General features: G+C 45.9%; 2 long non-coding RNA genes across 2 annotated transcripts; both read right to left on the bottom strand.

Moving 5' to 3' along the window:
- Positions 1-5,007: 5,007 nt before the first annotated feature.
- LOC107109518 lies at positions 5,008-11,199 on the bottom strand. Its single transcript, XR_001482477.1, has 3 exons — positions 11,162-11,199; positions 6,699-6,761; positions 5,008-5,218 (listed from the first exon to the last, which is right to left on the bottom strand). It is a non-coding gene; the product is annotated as an uncharacterized LOC107109518 (long non-coding RNA).
- Positions 11,200-11,223: 24 nt separating this feature from the next.
- On the bottom strand, positions 11,224-14,795 carry LOC107109519. Its single transcript, XR_001482478.1, has 3 exons — positions 14,699-14,795; positions 13,918-14,013; positions 11,224-11,259 (listed from the first exon to the last, which is right to left on the bottom strand). It is a non-coding gene; the product is annotated as an uncharacterized LOC107109519 (long non-coding RNA).
- Positions 14,796-15,995: the final 1,200 nt, after the last annotated feature.

A 15,995-nucleotide genomic window follows, 5' to 3' on the forward strand; every position in this document is an offset into this window, starting at 1 on the left:
AAAAGTAAAGCTAGTTGAAAAGAAGGAGGAGGAGGAGATGGGATTTATACCCCACCCGTCACTACTCAAAGGAATCTCAGAGCGGCTTACAATCCCTTTCCCTTCCCCTCCCCACAACAGACACCATGTGAGGTAGGTGGGGCTGAGAGAACTGCCCTTGAGAGAACAGCTCTGAAAGAATTTATGACTGACCAAAGGTCAGCAGCTACATGTGGAGGACGCTGTCCCTGCCGCCACTAATAAGCAATTACATAAGAAGTACTTATAAATTAGTGGCCCTCTCAAAGAAGACAGTTTCCAGCATGTGGCAGAAAAGTCATCAACTGGTATTTGGAGTCAAAGAAATCCACTCCAAAACAAAACAGAAAACCCTTCCCCTTTTCTGTACTATATCTTTCCGTGTGCTTCATTTCTTTCAGATATTTCCTGCTTTCCCCCCTCCCCTCAATTAAATTTGTATTCGCTTTGGAAACCTATACATAATTTCTACATTGTTATGGGCCAAACAACTTCAAGTGAACTCTTGTTGATCCATGATTAATGGGACTGCCATTGCTGCCACAATGGGCAACCTTCAGCCCCTGTACTCTGGGCTCCTGCTGCCACTCAATGGAGCAGCAGGAGCAAAAATGGTGGGGGCAGGAATCACATTGCATAACACTGTGATATTACTTCTGACCTGGAAGTGATGCCACAAGGATGAGTGGCACTCTAGGAATTTACCATAGAGATTTCAGAAATTGCAAGAGTGTTGCTGAGGCTGTGCTACCACTTCCACACATGCAACTGTAAATGGCGTCACATGATGCCAGTTTTCCAGAGTCTCTGCTTTCCCAGTGCTTCACAGGTTGCCAGCACAGGGTTGGCAACCCTAGTTATTTAATGATAGTAGCTTCTAAGGTGAAGCTCCCATACAGTAACACAAAACTGGCAATCCTACCCTAGCTTGTTGTCTAATTGGACTGCTCATATGGAGTCTAAGGGAAAATAAAGGGACAACAGAAATCATATGCTGCCTGTCCTTTAGAGAAAAGACTTGTGCACTATAGTCTGTGGCAGGAGAAGGAGAAGTTGGCTCCAGATGGAAATTCACAGGGCAGAAGAAAAATCCTAAAACAAAACCAGCTGTGACTTTGGAGATCTATGTGACAGATGAAAATCCAAGAGTGGAAGGAAAGGATTCTGTGTTTCAGCAAATGAACTGCAAAGTTGGAGGAGGAGGCTCAGATGCAGAACCAACTACAAAGCTGAAGAGGCCTGAGAGTCCAATCTATAGGTTCTGAAGTTGTAAACTTCGATGGGGAATTGTATGCAGAGTTTAGGATCTGCAGTGGGATTGGATCAAGGGAGCAAGTTGGTGTTTCTTACAGCGGAGTTTGAATATTGGGTGAGTCCAGACAGATGAGCATTTAGGGGGGAAGTCAGTGGAAATCCAACTATCACCATGCTAGGTGGGCTGTGACGGGGCAGAGGATGGCTTTACGTGGGGTGATTGAGTTACCTGAGTGAATTTGGACTAGTCTGACAATGGGTGAACAGCAGCTTGATGACATTCCCTGGGTTTTGAATTGGGTTGCCAAAGTGGACTGTACTACGAGGAAATCTCTGAGATCTTGGGTTATCGCCCAGCAAACCTGAATCAGTTACTTATGGCTATGGATGTGCTGGAGAAGGTCTGGGGGCTTTAGACAAAAGACCTTTGAGCAATGTGCTCTCTGGAGCATTCTGGCAAGTGGGTACTCCCATGTGAGAGTGTTCAAGGGAATCTGATAGTTCAGGGGGCCCTGTTTTGATATCAAACTGGATATTTTATCTAGGGCTTTGCCAGTCAAAGTCAGATCTTCTATGGAGATCAAATATATGGGCTCTTGTGGAGGTCAGCTTTGTTCATAACACTGCTGGATTGGAGCTTGCCTAGTCCAGCATCTTTTTCCTATAGCAGTCTCCGGGGTGGCCCCAAGCTGAGCATAAAGACAGCACAAAGTCAAATGGTCCTCACCAATTAGGGTGCACTGGAGGAGGTTTCATTTCACTGTCATACCTAATAACTTTTGTGTCTCAACATGCAGCTCATTCATTTTGTCCCACAGAAGGTGGGACAATGGTGAGACCTCATTTGGAATACTGTGTGCAGTTCTGGTCACCACACCTTAAAAAGGATATTATAGCTTTGGAAAAAGTGCAGAAAAGGGCAACTCGAATGATAAAAGGGTTGGAACACTTTCCCTATGAGGAAAGGTTAAAGCGCTTAGGGCTCTTTAGCTTGGAGAAAAGACGACTGAGGGGTGACATGATCGAGGTTTATAAGATTATGCATGGGAAAGAGCAGGTAGAGAAAGAGGTACTTTTCTCCCTTTCTCACAATACAAGAACCCGTGGGCACTCCATGAAATTGCTGAGCGGTCGGGTTAGAACGGATAAAAGGAAGTACTTCTTCACCCAAAGAGTGATTAACACATGGAATTCACTGCCACAGGAAGTGGTGGCAGCTACAAGCATGGACGGCTTCAAAAGGGAATTAGATAAGCATATGGAGCAGAGGTCCATCAGTGGCTATTAGCCACAAGGTATAGCTAGGGGCTCTGGGGCAAGTGATGCTCTGTCTTCTTGGTGCTTGGGGGGGGGGTCAACAGTGGGAGGGCTTCTAATGTCCTGGCCCCACTGCTGGACCTCCTGATGGCCCTGGTATTTCTGGCCACTGTGTGACACAGAGTGTTGGACTGGATGGGCCTTTGGCCTGATCCAACATTGGCGTCTCTTATGTTCTTATGTTCTTAAGGTGACAGAATGTGAGGGAATAGCCATAAAGATCTGTATGCACATACTGGGTACAGAGATGAATGATATGAATGTAGGCAAACACTGTTTCGCTGTTTAAAAAATAACTTAGCCAGTACATTAAGTGTTCATTTTCTATCAGGGGAATTCACAATCACGGTTTTCTGTTAAAAGCTTTACAAGCCAGCCATGAAATGCACATTGGTTATGGAACATTTAGATTAACTATAGTAGATCAGTGGTGCCAATAGATGGCACTGCTCCCTTGTTTTTAAATAGCAGGTTTAGCAGCATTGTAGTCATATGCTAAAAGCGGCCTTTGACCAGAGTAAGATTTCTCCTTCATGCAACCCTGTATTTCATGTAAATCCCCCCTGGGAATTGTTTTCTGAATTAGAATTAATATCTTTCCCAAAGGCTCCATGGCAACCCATCTATACTTCTCACTATAACACTCAGAGGTAAGTCGATATGGTTCCTGCAATACAAATGGGAAACCAAGGCAGACATTGAGACAGGTGCTTGTCTCAGTCAATAGAACAACTGGGAATGGAAACCAGATTCAGCTCCAACACTTTACAAAACCATAATAAAAGCTATAGGTAAGTACAATAATGTTCTATAGATGTGTCAAAGGGCCAATTCACACAAACATTAAGTTTGATGTAACAACTTGAAATGCCTGCATGTTTACCTTCCTGTGCACCATGTAGAGTTACAGGACTATTCTAACGACACATGACAGCAAAATACAAAATAAAACAAAAATTGCCTTAATTTTGCATATGCCTGTGGGATTACTAGCAGATGTGGCCACAGCAGGAAAATCAACATGTATAAGGATGTCAGGTAGCTTTTGGATACCCAGTTTTGTTCCTAACCAGAGGTATACTGTGCATGGGGATGCATATTTGACTGAACACCAGCAAAAGACAATGCCCTGTTTCTCCTTATTCCACCAGATGGCCCTGGCACATGTTCTCTAATTAGACTGGCACTGAGACTCGAAGCTATGTTTGAACTGGGAATGCTGATGAGAACGGCATCCTCTTGTCAGAGCCTCCAAGTTAAGGAAAAATTAATGCTGTGGTGTCATGTAACATGTTTCTACACGTACATACTACATCACTGGCCATGGCTGGAAGGGACAGGAAAATGCAGAATGGGAGTATGTCTACTACACATTACAGAAGAGAGGGGGAGGAGTGAGCATGGGGATGCATCTTGTTGAATATAAAGTTTAGTTCTGCCCATTGAGCCAATAAAACTTTCCTGCTTATGACTCAAGTCCACAGCATAGGAAGAAGCCTGGTCTTCCCCCCCCCCTGCTATTTGACCCCCCCCCACTGTTGTTGAAGACAGGAGGGATAAGAGCCCAAAGTGTGAGTTAAGCATGGAGAAGCAAGCACATGAACAGCTATGTCTTCACATGCCTTTTCTACACCGTCATAGCAAGATGCCTACTGTTCTACGCCAGTCAGTATCAACATACATAGATAGGACCCTAGAACCTGTCCTGGTTACACACGAAGATTAGTACACCAATATGCTACGTGCTATAGTGGTTTAAGTGTCAGGCTAGGATCTGGGAGACCCAGGTTCAAATCGCCACTTTAAGAAGGGTGCTTTCTAGATTACCTTGGGCTGGTCACACATGCAGCCTAACCCAGGTCATAGGGTTGGTGAAAGAAAAAAAATTGGAGGAGAGGAGAATATGGGCCACTTTGGGTCCCCACTGGAGAGAAAGAAGGGCTAGTATGAATTGCATGACACCCATGAGGGACAAGGGATACATGAAACACATACACATCAAGCTGCCTTACACTAACTTAGATCATTGGAGGTGCCAGGGATTAAACATGGGACCTCCACACACAAAACTGTTGCTTGACTTTTAAGCCATGGACTCTTCCCAACTGCTGCAAATCTGCTGTGTTGGTAATGGAACAGAAATATGTACAGGCAAAAAAAGAAAAGGTGTGACACAAAGGGAATCTGTGTATTTTCGTGGCCTTTCATTGGATAGGAGAAGGTAGGAGAGGGCCTATTCAGGCCATGGGCTCAAGGTACCACATTGTCTACGGCCATCTATGAATGAGACTGCTGCCATTAGAACCCTAAATTCTTGTAATTGGATAATATCTGGTCTGTCCAGGAACTTCCACATGGAAAATATATGATACTGAACATGAAATATTGGAAAATAAAATAAACAGGACTGATTGCCAGATTTTATGAAGGAAGTTAAAGCAGTAAACAGAGCATAGCTACTTTAATGTAAAATACAACAAAGATACTTTATTTTGGATTAAAGTCAGATCATTCTTGTTCCTCTTCCAGGTAGAATGTTATCAAATGTCCTGAAGCAAGCTCTGCTGAGGTCTCTGTGGAGTTGTAGGTAATCACAAAGTTAGTCTTTTTCCTTCTTTTTCTTGTGACCCTGTATGACAAGAGGACAGAAAACGTAAGCTGGACCCAAGGATCGTTTTCTGATGCCCTCTTATTTGCTATATAGTAGCCATATTCCAAAATGAAAGGATTTCTGCCCTGGCATCCATCACGTCCAGTTCCCCCTCCTGGTTCACACAAGTATCCCATAGATGATAAACAGTGTCTAGGAGGCACTGGGCAGGTACCAAAGGCAGGGGAGGCTGAGATGGTTTAATGTCCGCCACCTCACCCAAAGGCCTGGAAGAACAGCTCCATCTTACAGACCCTGCAGAATTGCAATAGCTCTCGCAAGGCCCTGATCTCAAATGGGAGCATGTTCCATCAGGCCAGGGCCGAAAAAGCCTTGGCCCTGGTTGAGGCTAAGTAGACATCTCTTGGGCCAGGGATTACCAGGAGGTGTTGATCTACACAGCACAAGGCTGTTCAGGGCACATATGGGGAGAGGCAGATATGCTGGTCCCAGGCTATGTAGGTCTTTAAAGGTCAGTACCATAACCTTGAATCGGATTCGGTATTCAATTGGCAGCCAGTGTAGGCAAAGCACTGGTTGGATGCATGCCCACAAAGGCATTGCTGTCAGCAGGTATGCCACCGCATTCTGTACTAGCTGCAGTTTCTGGATCAGGTTCCAGAGTAGCCCCATGACTGTAGAGCAAGTTATAGTAATCCAGCCTGGAAGTGACCATTGCATGGATCACCGTAGCTAAGTCCTGAGAGGTGAGATAGGGAACCAGCTGCTTGATCTGGTGGAGGTGGTAAAAAGCTGAACTGGCAACCGCGGTGACCTGGGCCTCCATAGAAAGTGAGGGATCCAGAATCACTCCAAGACTCCTCACCCTTGGAGCTGGTGCCAATGGCACCGCAACGAGCATTGGGAGCCGGATTCCCGATCCGCCCGCCCCCCACGGCACAGGTACAGGACCTCCGTCTTTGCATTTAATTGTTACTTTGAATCCCCATTGAACAAGGTTTCAGTCCTCTGGCACCTTTAAGACCAACAAAGTTTAATTCTGGGTATAAGCTTTCCTGCGCATGCATACTTCATCAGATACAACAGACTCCCCATTGTGAGAAAAAAGCAGGATCACAATATTTAATTAAACAAAAACAAACAAACCTGATATCATATTTGCAGTCTTTTGAATCATTAAACCAGGGACCCTCCCATAAACAAACATCCACAGCTACTCTTTCCGTAGAATTTCTTCATATTCCAAATTTCTGACGTTTACCAAAACATACTTAATAGGCAGGATCTGGTGCGGTGTTTCCACCCCCCACCCCACGGAACGATATTTCGAAGGGCATTTCAAGCTCCTGTGGGAGGTGGGAAGTTTCAAAAGTCATGCTCCATAGGCATAAGTCGTTTATGGAAACGATGTGCTGGATCCAACCCAATACATAGTACAGGGCACTTCCTTTTCCCCAAGGGAGACTACTGAGTCATGCCTTGCCCATTAACTTATTACCTTCTCAGAATCACTGTCTGAGCTGCTGCTGCTGCTGCTACTGTCATCATCATGTCCATCCTGCTAGAGAGCAACAAGCAAACAATTATCCTACAGTGGTGGCACAGAAATAAGAACATGCCAATTAATTTACATGGATCTCAATTCAGGGGCAACCCTCTGTCCCCTTTTTCAGGGCTGACTCTTGTCCCTGGCCCTTCCAGTTAGCCCTGTCAAAAGGAAAGGGACAAGAAGAGAGGTCATCTCAATTGCAGGGCTATGATGAATTAGTGTCCCCTGCCCTAACTCAGTTTGAGACCACACTCCATTATAGTTAATCTATCTGAGCTTCGTGCATTTTTTCCCCAATTCTCTTTTTTCTTCTGTCTTTGGTGTCATGTATATTTGATTGTGCAGCACTTAGTTAAATGTTCAGTACACTAGTATGAAAATACTAATCAACATTTTAAATAATTCATAGCGGGGAGGGCATGCTTTTCTCACAGTTAGTTCTCAAACATATCCTACTTTCAGCTCCTGACTCCATCCTTTTCTGAACAAGCAAGAATGACATATCGTAGTCACATGTGGTAGATGGTGAGCATTTGCTTATGCAATGGAGAAATGAAGAATAAGAACCTTCAAAGACTTTAAATCCTCAGCATTTGCCATAGTTTACATACATTTACTGACCATACCTTAAAGCAGAGAAAGTAACTAAACTAGCCAGCTGGGCCCAATTGCTTGTCCTCTTTTCACATCTTCAATGGACGCCAACACAAGTTGTGTCAGCAACAGGGCTGCTTTACTGTAATATGGGAAATGAACATGAACTCCACATGCAGCTTGGAGGCCAGCCCTTAGAAAGATGCTAACCACCCTGCTATATTACCAGAAGGCAGTTCTACATTTCCAAGGGAGTCTGTCTTCCAGTCACATGCCCAGTTTTTGAATCCCTTTTTCTTAGTAATCTTTCCTTGTCAGATAGCCAAATTGGGCCCAGGTTGACTCATGCGTACAAAGCAAAGAAGGAGCAAATTCAACTCAGTCATTTATAACATTCATAAGAACACAAATGTTGAGTCATACCCAGCTAGTGGATGTGGCATGTAATATCTTTAAACCCACTGGGTGCATCCTTCAGTGTATAATGAGGACTAATTATTAAGTAAACATATACTGCCTCTCCACCCAAACCATGGTTCAAGCAAGTGCCTCTTTTCTCCCTCACCAAGCTCCTGTTGTAATTAGAAGCTTTTATTGTTTCAATGTTTTCAAACATGCGTCTCCTATGAACATTTTCACCACGATCCTAATCAGAATGGGACCTTCATGTGCCTGAAAGTTGGGAACCCTGATCACAGAATTTCCAGAATTTTATCTGCCTTGGCCTTCTAACTGAGCCTCTCCAAATTCAAACCTTTCTTGAATCAGTTTGTTTCATTTCTGCTAGCTGTGGATATCACATTCCAGAAGCTGAAGAATGATTTGCAGCTTTTATAGAAAACTTCACGAACAGAAGTTCACAAACTGAAGAGCCCCCACACACTTCCACAAATTTTAAAGCAGTTCATGGCTGTTCATGAAGAGCAGACCATGATTTTGAATGCAGTTCATGGCTGTTCATGAAGAGCAGAAAACAGACTTAAATGGGTCTGAGCCATTTAAACCCCTACTTTTTGCTCTTCACAAAAAACAGCTGAGCGGTGGGGAGCAGAAAGTAGGAGTTAAAATGGTTTGGAGCCATTTAAAGCCCTGCTTTCTGTTCCCTGCCACTCAGCTGTTTTTGCCAGGAGCAGAAAGCAGCAGGAAACAGAAATAAGGGGTTTCCCCAGACAAAGCAATGGGAGGCAGAAAGTGGCCATTTCTGCTTTCCCCACAAAAAAGGGGGTGGACAGAAAGCAGCACCAAGCCATTTAAACCCCTGCTTTCTGGTCCCCACCACTTTTCATGGAGAAACCCCTTCTTTCTGTTCCCCACCAATTTTTGCAGGGAGAACTCTTGCTTTCTGCTCCCCATGAAAAGCAGCAGGGAGCAGAAAGCAGGGGTCATGAACTGCTACAAACTGGTTCGGTTTACGAACTGTCCTCTCAGTTCATATTGGTTTCTGGTTTGGTTCATGGTTCAGCCACGAACCACAAACTGAAATGAGCCACAAAAATGCAATTTATGCCCATGCTCAATGCTATCATATTTTTCTTTGCCATCAAGGAAAGGGGAGGGGTTGTGGGTCAGTGGCTTTGCATGCAGAAGGTCCTAAGCTCAATCCCTGGCATCTCCAGTTAAAAGGACCAGGTCATGTGAAAGACATCTGCCTGAGAACCGGGCAAGCTGCTGCTAGTCTGAGCAGACAATACAGACTTTAGCTGTTGTAGATTTTCCGGGTTGTATGGCCATTGTAGGACCTGACGTTTCGCCAGTAGCTGTCTTAACTCGGGGTATATAAACAACAAGAATCAGCAGTAAGAATTTGTGTTTTTGCACTATTATGCAAAATACATTTAGAGATCTGCATACATTTATCATTGGCAATGAATTTTAGGGTTTTTTATTATACAATGCAAGCAACCTAGAATCTGAATAAATTCTTGGGAGCTCAGCAACAGATCCTATCATTTCTTAATTCTCATAAAACACATCACGAGATGTTAAACCTGTTTTTGAAAATGCTACTGCAGAGTGCTGATGATGTCTCACATGACTGAAACCTCCTTCATACCTATGAATTTGCCAGTACCATCATGTCCAGTAGTTTAATCAAGCCATGACACATCCCTAACAACTAGCTATCCTACTGCCTTATAAGTGTTCAAAGATAATGATTCCAAATTGTCATAGGCAATTGGTTCCATTGGCCAGCTGCTCTTATAGTGAGGGGAGGCATTTTATATAATGTTTTGCCTGTATTTATCTACAGTCATGAAATATGGAAGGCAGCTGTTTATTGCCTTCACAGCTGTGGGTCTGAATCTCGAAAAAAGATGATCCATTCACCCTTAATCTTCCTTTTACTAGGCTGAATATTATCCATTGATTTTCATTTGTCTTTTATTTCTCTGCAGACTGTTGCTCCAAGGCATGTAATTCTAGTACGAGAAATAACAAGATTTCATATCTATATTTTGTACTGATCTGTGCAGGAGTAACATCAACATCTGCTCATGTGTAAGGAGGTTCAGTTGTATTATTAGAGATGTCTCCAGATCTGAGGATGGAAAAAAATGTGTGAAAAGGTCACCAGAGGCTAGTGGCTAGCTACTGTACCTGTATCTGGCTGTGGTCACACACACTAAATAATCCACTTTCAATCCACTTTCAGTGCACTTTCCAACTGGATTTTACTGTGTGAACTGGCAAAATCCAGTTGGAAAGTGTATTGGAAGTAGATTGAGACTGGATTATTTAGTGTGTGTGACGGCAGCTTCTGACAAAGGGAGCTTTGGCTCCCGAAAGCTTATACCCTGGAAATTTTGTTGGTCTTTAACCAGGTCCTAATGGGCTTGAATCTTGCTCTTGGCTACCCACCTGAAACCAGAGGCTAGTAAAGAGTGAGTACAATCTCCCCCCAGGAGAAAGAGAAGATCCTGTCTTCCACAACATCGGAAGTCTGAAGCTGGGACCTCTCTGCAAGCAATACAGGTGGGTTGATACCTTATCTGTAGGAACCTGCTTTCATTCAGAGGAGATGCAAGTAGCCACAAAAAACATGGACAGGACCTTCTCTGTGATGTCACCATGTTTGTGGAATGGCATCTCTGCCATCATACACTTGGCCATTTCTTTGTTAATGTTCCCAGGCAGGATTCTCTAAGGCTTTTAAATACTTAGTTCTTACTTGGGGCTTGTTTTTGTTTCCTCATTTTAATGCCTCTCTTAATTGTTTTTAAACTTTGCTCACCTGATGTTTACCTGCCACTCGATTGAATTATATTTTAATTGCTATGGCATTTTTGTTTGCTCATTTGATTGTTTTTGTTGCTTTTTCATGTTAGTTTGTATAAATGAAAACTTCAGGCAGTTTTTATATAAAGTTGTTTATTGGATGTATTATACTCATTTATTTCATTAATTTGTTTTATTGTTTTGTTTGTCTATATTAAACTAGCTTTTTGGAGTTCTTTTCTAATTCTGGAATCCACCTTGAGTCTTAAGGGGGAAAGGAGAGATATATGAAGTAAATACACAAAATACATTTCAATAGTTTTGTTTCGGGGTAAGCAGTAAATAAATGAACAAAATTGGAGAGGGTATAAATCAATCAAAACTTTACATAAAGAAGTTTTTGTCATGTGCCTATAGTCTGCAGCAGAATGTGGGAATTTTGCAGGTTTCATGCTCTATTTTGAATGTATACTTTGGATGTGTGCTATCAGTTTGCCTCTTGCAGAGACTGCAGATATTAAAGGATACTTATCCAAAAACCTCACAGCCAACTCTCCTGGCCTCATAAAAAGGCTAGCCCTAATTTTTCAGCCTTTCCTTACCTTTTTCTCTTTCTTCTTCTTTTTGTCTTTGTCTCCATCTTTCTTCTCTTTTCCCTTTCCCTTCTCCTTCTCTTTCTCTTTGTCTTCTCTCCCAAATACTAGCAAAGATAACAAGAAGTTAGAAAACAGAGAAATACTGTCTGTACATTTACACAGCTGGGGCAAGGAAATGCATTTCCTTCCTCAACTAAGAAAACTTTTGAACCCTATTATAACACTGGCTAAACCTTAGGAGAAGTCACCAAAATATGAGAGAGTGCCAGTCCTTCATTCTCTTCCCATGACTTGTTGTGGTTTTGCCTCTAATCTACTGAGCCAAGGCAGGGATAAGCTGCCTAAGGCTGAAGAGAGATAATACAGGAGGCCTGACTCTATGCCACAGCTGTCAGGGCTGGCCCACTCACTAGGCGAACTAGACTTTCGCCTAGAGTGGGGGACCATCATGGGGGCATGGGCGCCGAGCTGGGGAAGCCAGGCGGCTGCCGGAGGCCCCTCTCTGGCCCCAGCCAGGCAGCTCAGGAAATCACCGTGACCTGATTGGCTGTGGAGCAACCCAAAAAGGTGCGCAGGGAGACCGGGGGGGGGGGCACCGGCTCCCCGCTGCCTGGCTGACTGACTCATCCCCCCGGGCGACGAGGCAGGCAGCTGCGAAGGGACAATGCGAGTCAGACTGCAGGGAGAACTTTCTCAGAGGCCAGGAAAGCTAGGAGAGTGCACAAGGCTGCTCGAGATTTGTTCCTCAGTTGGAACTGCGAGGTGATCTGAGTGGGTGGGTGCCGGAGGAAGAGAGGGAGGGAGACTGGGAGGGAGGGCTGACGGCGCCCTCCTTGGCGTGAGTCTCTGCAAATCCTTCCCACTTGCTCTTTGGCCCCCCGAAGTCGCTGGGGTTTGTTCGCCCCAGTGGCCTCGGGGTCGGTGTCTCTCAGTCCCACCCCCAGTGGAGAAAACTCCCAGGTCCCTCCCGCGGTGGGGGAATGGCACCTGGGACTGGGCCGGAAGCGGGCTCGGCCTGCTGCTTCTTGGGCCGGAGAAAAGCCAGGGTGGAGGTGGCCCGCCGGGCTTGGGCAGGGCTGTGGGCAGGCCGTGGGACCACTTGTACCATTTTCCTGGCGGTCTGAGCAGCAGCGATCCACACGCTGGAGAAATGGGCCGGTGCCTCTGGGCTGCCTCCTTCCCCGCAGGATACCCAGGAGCCTGCGAAGGCTGGCGCTTCTTCCCTCCCTTCAGGGCCCATCTCCAGAGCTGTCCCCCCTCACCCTTCTGGCCACCACCATCCCTGGCGCCTCCAGACTCCCTAGTCAGTCTTCTGGAGGGCAATCTGATCTCCTTGGGAATAGACACCCAGCAGCCCTTGCGCCTTTCTTTGGGATCAGCTGTGTCAACCACCTTAAATCCCTTCTTCAGAGCCGCAAAAATAACAACTGGAGTGAGTGCTGGGGGGGGGACACACTGGAGGTTGGAAGGTTGTTCGCTACGGAAAGAAGCCAAGGCCCGGACATGGGGGTTCTGCTGGGCGGTGGCTCGCCTGCTTCTCTCCCCCCCCCCTCACTTCTTCCTCCCTGGCCAGCAAAGAGGGCAGACTGGGAGTCTGATGGGTTGCTTTGTATTCTCACGCCCGGGCTCATGGACGCCTCTCTCCAGACCTACTCTAGTGCGGTCTCCCTGGCCAGAAAGAGGTCTGCTCTGCTCAGCGGGGCCTGGAATGTGCCCTCAGAGGCCTCAGAGAGGCACCAGCGGGGCAGTCGCTCGCTCACCTCTGCGGCGCTGGACAGGATGGCAGGCAGCGGCCGGGCCAAGATTCCTGGAGCCGAGGGGGGCCTTGAGTGTGGCGGAGCAGCTGGGAGGGGCCTAGGGCCAGCCGCCAACCCTGCCCATCCAGGTGCAGGGGGGAGGAGGGAGGCCGCCACCTCACTCCCCCCCCTTCCTGGAGGTTGGCAACCCTGTAATTAGTGGGCACACGGGGGGGGGCGCCAAAAGGTAGCTTCACCTAGGGTACAAAAAAACCTGGAGGCGGCCCTGACAGCTGTCCCTCAGGCCCTTATCCTGAGCTAGGAGTGCCATAAACCCTTATGTTGGCTACTCATGTTGTTGGCCAGGTTGCCAATCTCCAGCTGGAGCCTGGAGAGCTCCTGGCATTACAACTGATCTCCAGACAATAGAGATCAGTTCCCCTAAAGAAAATGGCTGCTTTGGAGGGTGGACTCTATGGCATCACACTCTGCTGAGGTCTCTCCCCTCCTCAAACCCCATCCTCCCCAGGCACAACCCTCAAATGCAGGGGCGTCAAACTAATTTGTAACAAGGGCCGGATCTGACATAAATGTCACTTTGTTGGGCTAGGCCATGTGTGCCATAAAGTGTAATGCCAGGTACCAGAGATATAAACTTAATAAAGGCTATAGGCAAACCTAATTAACGATATTATTTGTTACTCAAAATACAAACATGCTCAAAACATTAACACTCTTACAGTATTTCCTTACAGTAGCGCTCTGTTGCCCATCCTCCCACTTCCACCGCCCATTATGCATTAGAACTGGGACATTATACAGGGATATATTGCACAGCCTCTGTCACCTGACAGTAAAGGTAATCAGTTGCTTGAAGGCCAGATAAAAGCCCCAGATGGGCCAGTTCTGGCCCATGAGCCATATGTTTGACACCCTGAGGTATCTAGGAATTTCCCAAACCATAGGAAGAGAACTTATGTTAATAAAACCTAGGGATTGGTTTCAGTAAATGTACTAACTTCTCACCTTTTAAGATTGTAGACATCCTTCAGTAGTCACACAGCTCTTGCCGGTTCTTGATATTTTAACCAATGATTCTCAGGTTAATATAATCCAAGTTGCCTGTATGTGAGCAGAATGCAGGATACCAGGGGGTGGGAAGACAAAAGAACTCAAGTAAATGAGGAAGAAGAGTTCCTTATGAATGAGTTAGAGAGAGAAGATGCTTAATTTGAATCTTACCCAGTGTATTTGGAGCCATAAGACAACTTGGAAAGATTAGACATTACTAACAGATTTCTAAATTGATGGAGAAGGAACCAAGTTTTACATGTTAAACTGGCTTCATCTGCAACCTCACCCATCTCCAATTTAACACTACAACAATTAACACCAGCAGTATACACAGCTTTGGGAAAGTAAATTATAATATACATTTTGAATTTGATTAAGAGGCTTTACTAGTTCTCCTACTGTATCTGGAAGATTTGAGGAGTTTTTCCCCCCCTTTAAGGCTGAATAATATTATTCCACATACCCATTTTTAATTATGCAAATTTGGCAACATTGAGACTTCCTGCAGGCTTGCCTCGGGTGATGTCTCAATCCCTTGCTACATTTGCCTCTTTTGATGCCAGAGCTTTATAATAACAGAATATTTGGACTCAGAGGAAAGGGGAACATACCAAAATCCAGAACTCCAAACTACGCATGAAACTAAAGTGCTTTCCTCTACAACCAAAGATTATGTAGTACATTTTCTAAAAAGGGAGAGAATAATAATAATAATAATAAAAAGAAAACTTACCTGATGAGAAAGCAAAGAAGTCTTCCAAGTGCTTTATGGGCTAAGAGAAGCACAGTTTCTGTCTTGTCATATGCTCTCCCTCTCTCTCTCTCTCCTCCCCTTTCATGTACTTGGAAGACAAGAAAAACTGGTTCCAGCAGCTTGTTTGGCCACAATGTGCAAACAGGAAGACTATCCTTTCTATGTATGCAACTTTCATTCAGGCAAGCCCCATTGTAATACTGTGACTAATGTTAACAGAAATTTGATTCTAGTGGGCAACAATCAGCAGTAATTATAGGACCGTTGTCCCATTATTTAATTCAAGTTGTATTGGCGCCAGGGGTCATTTCGTAGAAAAAGAGCTAGGGGGACTCATTAGCATAACTCATTAGCATATGTCACACCCCCTGACATCAGGGGCCCGGCGGTGGACCTACAAGGCCAACGGGAGTGCGAGGAAGCCCCGCGAAGGCCCTCCCTGGCCCCAGGCAGGCAGGGGTGGGGAGAGGCGGGGAGGAAGCAACTTACCCTCCCTCTTCTCCTGCCTCCTCCTGGCTGAATGAGGGCCGGAAGCGGGGCGGCTGGAAGCAGGGGGCGGGGATTCGTCATGTGCCCCGCCCCCTGCACCTCACCCGGGGGAACTGCGTTCCCCCGCGTTCCCCCCCGAAATGACCTCTGATTGGCGCAGCACAGGCCACCAATAGCACTTTCCAGAGCATAGGGTCTTAGCCTCTGTTGAACTATTAGGTGCGGCTCCTCAGTTGAATGCCTGGTGGAAGAGCTCTGTCTTGCAAGCCCTGCAGAATTGCAATAAATTCCGCAGGGGCCTGATATCCTCCGGGAGCTCGCACAGAGATTGCTGCCAGGCCTAGGTTTGCTCTCGTCCATGTGGGACCTTCCGGAGCTACAACTGAACTCCGGAAGACAGAGATGCTGTATGGTGCTCATCTCCGTTTCAAAGCCGAAGAGCCTGTGCTGTCCGAAGACGTTTCCGTGGTCATGTGGCCGGCATGACTAAACACCAAGGCGAACGGAACGCTGTTACCTTCCCACTGAAGTGGTACCTATTTATCTACTTGCAATTTCTTGCTTTCGAACTGCTAGGTTGGCAGGAGCTGGAGCTAGAGATGGGAGCTCACTCCGTCATACGGCACCCGGGTCTCGAACTGCTGAACTACCGACCTTCCACAGCCTGCAGTTCAGTGTCTTAACCACTTACTCATCCATAAAATGGCCAAGAGACCAATCAGTCTTGCAGGGTTGTTATGAGGATCAGAGGTCATTTCGGGGGGATCGCGGGGGATTGCAGTTCCCC

Source organism: Gekko japonicus, unplaced genomic scaffold (assembly GCF_001447785.1).
Source record: "Gekko japonicus isolate JY-2015 unplaced genomic scaffold, Gekko_japonicus_V1.1 scaffold720, whole genome shotgun sequence".
NCBI lineage: Eukaryota > Metazoa > Chordata > Lepidosauria > Squamata > Gekkonidae > Gekko > Gekko japonicus.